We start from the raw sequence: 9,920 nt of genomic DNA, 5'->3' as shown, positions 1-9,920 counted from the left end.
GCCTCCCCCGGAACATGAGCAAAGTTCTGTCGGAGGTAGGAGGAGTTGAAAGTCCTTCTGACAGGGGATTCTGCCAGACGTTCCCAGCAGACCCTCACAATACGTTTGGGCCTGCCACGTCATCTTCCCCCGCCATGCACACTTGCATACAACTTCTGAATTCTAAAATTGTAGGAAAGCGTGTATGTTCTGGCGGGGACCAGCACAGAACAAACCCTGCCAGCGGTTCAAAACAAGGACAGACCACATTCCCAAACGCTCTCATTCCATTTCTGGCGTGAACTGTGCTGGTGTCAGTGTATTCTCCTTTGCATAGTTGACAGTCACACAGAGTTGGGACATCCAAGATATACACAGGGAAGAATGTGATGACACCAACTTCGTGTCCCCATTCTCTCAGCTAGGTTCTTTCGCACTTTGCATGACCTTGAATAACCTTGTAAAACCAGAACTGAATTCAAAACAGAGTGCACGTGGCTGTGCTGTTTTCACGCACTATACGTTTGGGAAAGGCCTGCATGGGATGAGCGCTCGGTGGGGAGCATTTCATCAGTTCCCAGCTGGCATTGTCAACTGCTGACATGTTTTTTTTTTTTTGGTTTTTTTTTTCATTTCAACGACAACTTCCTAATTCATTATACAAAACATGCGAAAGACGACATGCAGTTTGCATACTGTAATGTTTTGTGCTATTGAAGCAAAGAGGAAGTCATGGCGAAGTAATGGAACAAGTGTGTGTGTGTGTGTGCGTGCGTGTGTGCGTGTGTGTGTGTGTGCGTGTGTGTGTGCGTGTGTGTGTGTGTGCGTGTGTGTGTGTGTGTGTGTTCTCTGCAGGGATATGAAAGTAAAACACATTTACAGATTAGAGTTTTCCAATTAACATGTGATGACCTTGTAAAGTCATAAAAAAGCATTGAAATAAATTAAACAAAGCTAGAATATAATGAAAATTATGAAACTGCTTCACTTTGCTCACTTCCAGTCTGGGAATCTTCTTGCTGGTGGGAAACATGACGCTTCCCTTTTATGCTTTTCAGTTCGGCCAGGAACTTCGGTGTATCATTGCTTTTTGCTGTCCTCTAGTGGATAATAGCAACACTAGTGGTAGTCGTCGTAGTAGTAAGTGATTTTATTCCAAACCAGCAAATGATGTACAACAGATATGAAAAACGTAAAACAGAATATTAGTACAAAATGCACAATGGAAAAGGAAACAGCACAATAATTTCATTCCCATCTCCGAAAAAGGCTGGAAAGAAGTAGAACTTTTTAATGCCCCCACTTCTCCGTAAAATATTAATAACACTTATTTATTGCCCTCTTCTTTTGGAGCTCTTATTTATATATGCATATCTACATGCACGCATATAAACTCACAGACAGTATACACACCATGTTCAGCTCATTCAATTTCAACATTCAAAAATCACACATTTTCAAAATGAAAGCCTGAAATTCCATATTTGGACTGCTTCCACTAGCAACCTACCAAAAAGTTGTTTGTATCCACATAATTCAGTGTTCGCTTGACCAAAGCGTTTTATCCAGTCAGCTACCAAAAACGTTCCATTTATTTTTTGCCGCCTCCTCTTCTCACTCTTCCGTGAGCTTTGTGTTTATATACAGAAACAACTAACCAGTATACAATACAGTATTTCTCCGAACCAAATATCATCTGGTATGTATCGTGCAGAAACCGAAGGTCAAATTAAGATCCGATTCCCTTTCGCATTCGTCAAACAGGCTGCCCCTTCATCCCCCATGACCCCTTGCTCTCCTGGACCGGGCCGCGGCACACTCGCAACGGGCCGCTCTGGAAACCAAAACCCTCATTAGTAAAAGCGGCACAATAGGGACCTGCTTCCCACCGCTCACGTCGTCCCCAGATAAATCCTCCATACGCGCATGCACCGTGCACTTAATGCCCTCGTCTCTGTCTCGCTCTCTCACTCTGGGCTACAACTCTGCTGATCAGGTGTCTGAGACTCTTTGTATTCTCTTTTGTACTCTCATACAAAGACGGGCTCTTTGCCTTTCACCTTTTTTTTTTTTTACATAATACACTCACCTTTCCCATCTCAACTCTTTTTCGTCTGCTTTTCCCCGTGCCCTCGTACGAAAGGCGGTGTACTGCATGTCTGCTCAGTTCCTTTTAACGACCAGCGGAGAGCAGCAGTGCTTATCCAGCCATCGTAATGGAAAATGGAAGTTGCAATAAAAATAAAATCTTATTTTTTTTTATTTTTTATTTTTTTTAAAGGGCAAAAGTTCATCTGATTCCCTTGTACTGCGGCTTCTTCCCGCATTCCCAAAACATGCAGTTTTGGTTCATTGAAGACAAACTGTCCATAGTCGTAACTGTATTTTAAAACAACCACAGCTGCACACAACGGGCTGTACGTTGTATAGAAATAAAAGATCGCCTGCATCAAAATCTCAAGACTGTCAAGGCGCTGAGGAGCGAAATGTGCTGCCCGGGGTCAGAAAGCTCTGCCTCGGCCCCCATTTGTGGGTCCTTCAACGGGATAAAGATTCTCTACCTCTGAAAGGCAACTATGTCCATCCCTGTTTGCATTTGTTTCTTTTCCGGAGTTGGATATTCTGCCATAGTTTCAGCAAAGCTCCTGAAGCCCGAGTGAACAGGTCAGTGCTGGATATAGGCGTTCCGGTCAGTGCACGGGAAATTGTTGACACGCCTTTGGTCTCTGATTGGTTGTTTTTCTTGCAAATCAAATTAGAGGCACAAAACGTGGCCAGAGGGGGCTGACTTTCGATCCTCTTTCTCATGTATTACTGTCAGGTCACACTGACATTTGACAAAGTGATTTTGGGGAAATGAAAGGATGCCAACAATTTTATCCACGTGTGTACATCAGCCACATGTGGAAATAGGATGATGGGTAAAAAATAAAATAAAATGGGTCATGAAGGAAAGACTACAGCGGTGGTTTACAACTCCAGCACGGTGGTGGCCGCTGCGTTTTCACACTCAATAGACCCCCCCCCAAAAAAAAAATATATACACAACGAAAAATGTCTTACTCTAATTTTGAGCAAAGTACTCTTTTCAAAAGTGCACGATATACAATACTGAATATAGGTAAAGAAAGCCTAGGCCCGTTGCAACATTCCCCAGCACTGATGAATGGAAAGAACGTTCTTGACCTCTCGCAATGGAAAACACAACCTGCATGTCGAACGATGTGGCTCCGAATGCTTTCCATTTGTAGACACACAGCAGCCATAATGAGGCAACATTTATTCGCCAGCTAACGGAATCCTAACAACTGACAGTTTGCCAGGAAGTGACAGGCCGCCTTTTTTTTTTTTCTGTTGTTGTTGCTAATTCAAGTGGTGGCAGAGGAAACCACTGTGTCATTGTGTTTTTCAGTGCGGTGCGGTTGTGAGCAGTGTGTGGCATGCGCCAGAATTCTGGGTTTGGGCCAACCCGTTTCATGCGTGTCATTCAAGTCTGCACTCTAGCGGCAGCCTTGAAGCACGCAACAGGAACAAAGGTCAAACCTCAAATTGTATTTGAATGCGACCGAGCAACCGGTTGCAGCGCTCTTCTTGCTGTGTGTTTCGTGTTCACCTTTTCCACTTGAATTTTGTCATGTCCTGAGCTGTTTGCGACCCACATCCATCTCCCTCCTTCTCTTGTGAGTTACATAACAAGAGAAAAGCTGTCTTTCTTCCTCTGGTCTTTTCTGTCTCCCTGGCATGCAGTGACATCAGCCTCCTTCGCCGTGCTCTTTCTCCACTTTTGACACTCGTTTTCTCCGCCCTACCTTCCCTGTTCTAATCAGCGACTGTGGTGAATTATTCACTCGGCCCGGCGGAGACCGGAGCGCTTTGATTGGCAGCTTTATTCTCTTGTCTGCTTCATTATTAATGCACTTCTATTAGACCTTTTTTCTATGGTGGAAGCCATTCCAGGCAAGAGGACAGTCAGCTGTGTAAAAGAGCAATCCCCAGCACCTCTAATCACACACCTATTTTCTGCTTTACCTTCCGGCCCACCATTCTTCACTTTATTCTATGCGGCGTTCCAAATTTAGTCTTCCTGAAGGTCAGAGTGACGCATGGAGAGTCGGGTGGCCTTTTCACATGGCTTTAGTCTGCAGACTAATAGACATGGAAGTCATGAATAATTTGACTTTATCTCTAGGTCACGTTCATGGCCCCTGGGGAAGAACTAACATTTCACATGAACGTGCCGACCTGAAGTGAATACTCACAACAATCGCATGATCATTTTAAAATCACAATTATACGTAGGAATTATACCTTTTACCGATTGTTGAATTATCGATTGTGTCGTGAAGCAAGTGAGCGCAAAGCTAGCACACTACTTGGCTGCCACCAGCAGAGGTGCTGTGGAGTCATCCTCTTCCAGTTTGTGGTCACGCAGCATTGATCTGCCCAATAATAAACTGACAATGGAAACAGGAGTTATACGTTCATATGATGCTTCTCCCATCCCTCCATTGTAACATTGATAGAGTGTGAACAGAGCTGGGGTTTTCTCAAGTCCCCCAAGTTAGCGTGTCAGTGTGAGATTTGGACCCACACTGAAAGGATAAGGAGTCTTCCGTGGTTGCGTTTAAAAAAAATAAGACGCGAATCAAATGCAGCTTTACAGAAAAAAAATATACAATAGCTGTCGAAAATCATCTTTTACACACTGAGTCCACTAGCTTGGACCACAGTAACTGCTAGACGGGAGCAGCCTCCTCCACTATGTCAAACTGCGATGACATTATTGAAACATAAATTCGCAAAACAAAAAACGAAATATGTGACGCACGAACTGAATGATGTTTAGGCTCAACTGATCTGTAGCAATCGTCAACCGAAGTTCCACTGTAGGAACGCATTACATTACATGCATGCATTATTATGTGTAATAACTATTTATTCTGAGAAATCTGCTCAGTGTTGCCATGCAGAGTAAACCACTGTTTGTTTCTTTGTTTGTTTTGCTTGTTTTGTTTGTTTGAGCAGGCTCCAAGAAGCAATTTTCTTTGCCGTGGGCAAAATGGCACAGCTCCAACACGACTACAAAATTAGAAGGGATCCATTGCACTACTTTATAAATTGCATCAACACCTGAACGAGTGCGTCATCAGCGACATTGCTCTCCCATAACAAATCACCACTAAATACATGCGTAATGCATTTATTTTCCGGATTTATCAACGCACACTCTTTAGCTGGAGTGACTGGAGGTGCCGATGACACCCTGGCGCAGGAGAGACACAAGAAACAGGAAAACATCAATGAGAGAAACCACAGCAAAAACAAACTAAAATGACAATGGGGTATGGAGGGAGACCTGGGAGAAAGACTTCAGTTCCTCCAGTTTGTTCAGACAACCCGAAGGCCGGATGCGCTACTGTGGTCTGAAGGGGAAAAGATCATTCTCACCAAGGAGACACGGTAGTAAAAAAAAAGCGAAACGAGGAACAGGGTGACTTACGGGAGGTAAAAGGGCCGTGGTGCCACTGAAAGTAACTGCAATACTTCGGCGCGGATTTGCTGGAACAGGCAGGTTTATATACCGGTGGCGAGAAAGCTGATTGGAGACAGGTGCTGAAAACAGGGAAGGGAGGGGAAAGAGAGAGAGAGAGAGAGAGAACGCAAAGCGCCCTCCCAGCTACAATAACGGAACTGCAGTCATGCCAACATACTATTAATACTTAAGATGATGTCAAATTGTGTATGTGATGTTCACTCTGCACAGTATGGGCGACAATCCCGGATGTAAACTGGATTATCGAGAATTTCCGAGTATGTGGTGGAAGTTTTTTTTGTTTTTGTTTTGTTTTTTGCACGTAATCAGCTGCCCGAAAATCTCCAGGCTCCATGAAATGCTGCATTATGGGACACCGAAAGCTGTTTGGTTTTCTGATTCAGAAAAATGAGTTGAGGTAACAAAAAAAAAAGAAAATTCATTTTTACAATGTAGTCCAATAACTAAAACTTCCTAAAAATTGATCAAGGAAATGTCCTTCCTTATACATTTTATTATAGCATTTCTTAACTTCTATTTTTGTTTGTCCTCTGCCCGGTTACAAAAGCAGAAAGATGAATAAGTACATTTGGCTATGGAACATAATACAAAATTTGGCAGCTAAAGGTGTTAAATATTTTCCCGAGCAGCTGTTTGAGACAAGCTATTGAAGCTGTGTTATTTCTCCCACTGCAATGCAAAAATAAATATTTTTATTTAAAAAAATAAAAAGAGAGAGAGAGAGAAAAATAAACTAATGGATTTAGTTTATTAATGAATTAGCTGCTGTCTGATGAAATAAATGAGGTCAGCCTCTGATATGACACTGGGAATCCCAATTCAACATCAGCAACTGGATGTTTTTAATTTGCTGTGTTTCTTGAACTTTCTTTGGTGGTTCCACTTTTTTTCGCCTCCTACGTATTCTGACAGGATGACAGAATGAATCCCATACAGCAAACAGCTCTGTATTTTCTTCTGTTTTCACTTTATTGAGGCATAATGGCCAGATAGCTTCTGTACATAAGTACAGTATATTGTATTATAACATCTGCACGCATACTGGAAAAAAAAAAAAAACCTGATACTACCGCACCGATACCACTTCACCAACCTGACGCGTACCTTCAGGGTAGGAGCTGACCCCAGCTCTTCTCGTTCCTTCAGTCCTCGTTTCTCTTCAACCAGAACGAGCACTGCGTCCCAGCAGTGGAGGTGAGTGAAAAGCGCACATGTACTGACTTTGTGTCTCAGAATTATGCCACTGACTAAAATAGAATTCCCAATCCATTACCTCAAGCAAGTTCTTAGATCGTTTGCAAAGTTTTCTATGAGAAGTGTCCTGCTCTCTCATGACTCCTCCTATTAAAAAGAAGAGAGATAAATCATCGGTTTGTCCGCGCGCTTCGCTGTGGGCGTATGTCATGAAAGCCTTTTACGGGATGCTGTGAGAAAATTGGGTTAATACTTTTATCACATTGTATACAACAGGGACCAAAAAGCTAATTAACAAGGAGACAATCGCTGATGTAGGATGTTCGTCAGGGTTGAAATAAAAAAACTAACCCCTCCCCCCGCTCCAAAAAAAAAAGCCCCTTCTTGCACTAAGTGTGTGTGCACCATTTGTTTACCGGCATCCCAGTTTAGAGCTCCTTCTTATTACGTCGTGTTGTAGTACGTGACAAAGGTTTGCCAGGGCAATCCTCAGCTCATGTGCTTGTTCCCTATCGGGTTTCCATGTATGAAGGTTGGGGATGCAATGGTGAGCACAGGTCAAGGTCGCAGGTCGCAATCCCGTCAAGGCCGCAAAGACGGAGATCACGTTCTAATTTTTGTATGCCTGTTTGCTAGCGGTTTTGCTTTCAAGAGTGAACATTACAGGACACACTTGTGTGTGCAAAGCCGTTTTTTATTTTATTTTTTTTACCTCCATCACAAAGCCGCTGTTTGTTTTCTTTTCTGCGGTTGTATGTTTGGATGTTTGTAGTGGTCATTGTGCTTCTGTTTGACCTTGACTTCAAGGGCACTACTGTCGTATGGGCTTGCATATAAATGGATTTGAAGGCATATAGTCGTTTACTACTGTCTGATATTATTACGCCGTATGAAACTCGATTAGGTAGGACTGGTGAAAGTGACAGGTGTTGCCCATTCGCAAAAATCCCAGACAAGACTCCAATTTTGCTCATGTTTTTTGTGCATTTGGCTCACGTTGCCGTCTGCAAACAGGAGCTGACCCACTTAGCAAGACGCACCGCCTGAGAAAGAAGCCGCATTCGGACCGGAGACGATTCCGTATATATGCCGCATATATTTGTGGGTGTCAGCTGGGGGATTTTCTGTGCTGACTTTGCATGTTGTGCCTGTGCACTTTGGGTGTTTTTCCGACTTGCGGCCACAGTGAATGTTACGTCTTCCTGGCTGTCGCTGTCCTCTGTCGCTGCCCGTCCTCATCAACTCTTCGCTGCTCCTCCACCTGCTTTTCAGTCACGGCGGAATCGGGACTACGGGGAACGTTACCAGGTGGCGCCGGCTGTCTCAGGAACATGTCAGGGATGTCAAAAGCACTGGTATTCAGTACTTCAGTAAAAGTAAAAGTCTGGTAAAAGTACTTCAGCCACTACCTTACTTATGTCAAAGTACAAAAGTACACACTTATAAATGTACTTGAAGTGCTATTGAAATATATTAGTCGTGTCCTGTTTCCAGTTTGTGCGTTACGTGTGATTTATTCCTACTCCTCCTCCATTTTGTCCTCATGCACTTACACATCACACAAAAACAAAAACAAAACAAAAAATCTATTTCATAGATAATTAAGAGGCTTAATAATTCATCAAAGTCCCCTTGGCTCCGGAGATTCAGTATGGATAAAACATGATCAGCCAGGGGGGGTGGGTTCTAAAATCGGCGATTTAGGGGTGCTGAGCTCCCAGTCAGTCCCTTATTTCTTACGCATCCATACAACACGTTCATATTTATTACGCTCACAGTCGGACTGAAAGGCTTAAGAAAAAAAAAAAAAGCGCACGCTCGCCGTGTCACGGCCATGTTTCTCCCTCTCCCTGCCGTTGCCCCCCCCGAACCCCGCCCCCAACCTTGTTGCCGGGGTTACAGCGGGATGTGATGCAGCTCCTGTCCAGCCGGCCTTTGTTCCACAGATGGGCCAGTCCTCTCTGCCTCTCGTCGTCCTCCTCCTCTTTGCCTCTGTCATGTGCAGCTGCAAAGTCCAGGTGTTGTTTTTCATTTACCCCCCCCACCGCCCACCCAATTGCCCTTTTTTTTATTTGCGAGTATCGGCGGGTTATGAGATCATGAACACTGGGTGGTGAGAGCATGTCACCGAACAAAGGAGGCGTGATTACCATCTGGATCCGATTACGATATTCAACCTTTCGGGTAATATCCCCAAAAAATAAACAGTATCGCCGACACGCACTCGCAAGTGCGGCCCAAGACCTCGAGACAGGTCGTGATCCGCCTTATTAACATCCTGTAAATTCACTTCAACCTCGTCCGTTTTCCGGGAATTGTCTGAGTGAACTCAGGAGGGGGATGCGCACCAAGCCATTTTCCCAAGCGCAACCAGATGTCCGTGACTTCAGCCGGCTGAGTTCGTCTTCCTGCATAATGACCCCCCCCCCCCACGCACACACCCGGAGCTATATGTTTCCAGGCCGGCTTCACTGCCTTTTGTGTCATTCAATTCCAACGAGCACAGTTTTGTCGGCTGACTTGGGAGTCGGACTATATTTAGCGCGGCGCTGTAGAACCCACATTTCATTTCGAGGCCCCCTTCGCCCGTCTCCGAGCTCTGTCCCAGTGGACCTTTAATGCGAGACTTATTCAGTGTGGCCTCGATATGCAGTTAGTCTCTTCACTCGCGGAGCTAGAATCTGCGTGTATGACGTCATCGTCAAAGACATTCAGCAGTGTGTAAAACACGCAGGGGTGCACACACAAGTGCCCAGCAGTTATGCATAAAAACTTTTTTTTTGCCACTGTATTTTCCTCCTAATACGTTTGAACCCTCCACGCGAGGATGATCCTCATTTCCGCCAAACAGAATAATAACCGATCATCTCTTACTTCTTGTCACGATGAGCGTGCCGGTGGACTCGTGAAAAGTCACGGGGAAGCCACGCACAGCTTCACTTGCGACTTGGCTTGACTCATCGTCATCATTTGAATGTAATGTTTGTAATGGAAATCACAAAAGTCTCACTTTGATTGGGCTGATTGGGAATAGTCGCCGGGGGGGGAGGCAAAGGGTGCAGCTAACCAGACCTCAATAGAAATACATATGCATAAAAAGATGGATTTTATTTTTATTTAAACTTTTCATTTCAGAACCTTGGACAGCAACAGTTTCGGAGGGGGGGGGGGGGGGAACAATACAACGTGTGAT

Source organism: Phyllopteryx taeniolatus, chromosome 1, assembly GCF_024500385.1.
Source record: "Phyllopteryx taeniolatus isolate TA_2022b chromosome 1, UOR_Ptae_1.2, whole genome shotgun sequence".
Lineage (NCBI taxonomy): Eukaryota > Metazoa > Chordata > Actinopteri > Syngnathiformes > Syngnathidae > Phyllopteryx > Phyllopteryx taeniolatus.
Note: the sequence above shows the minus strand (reverse complement) of the source record.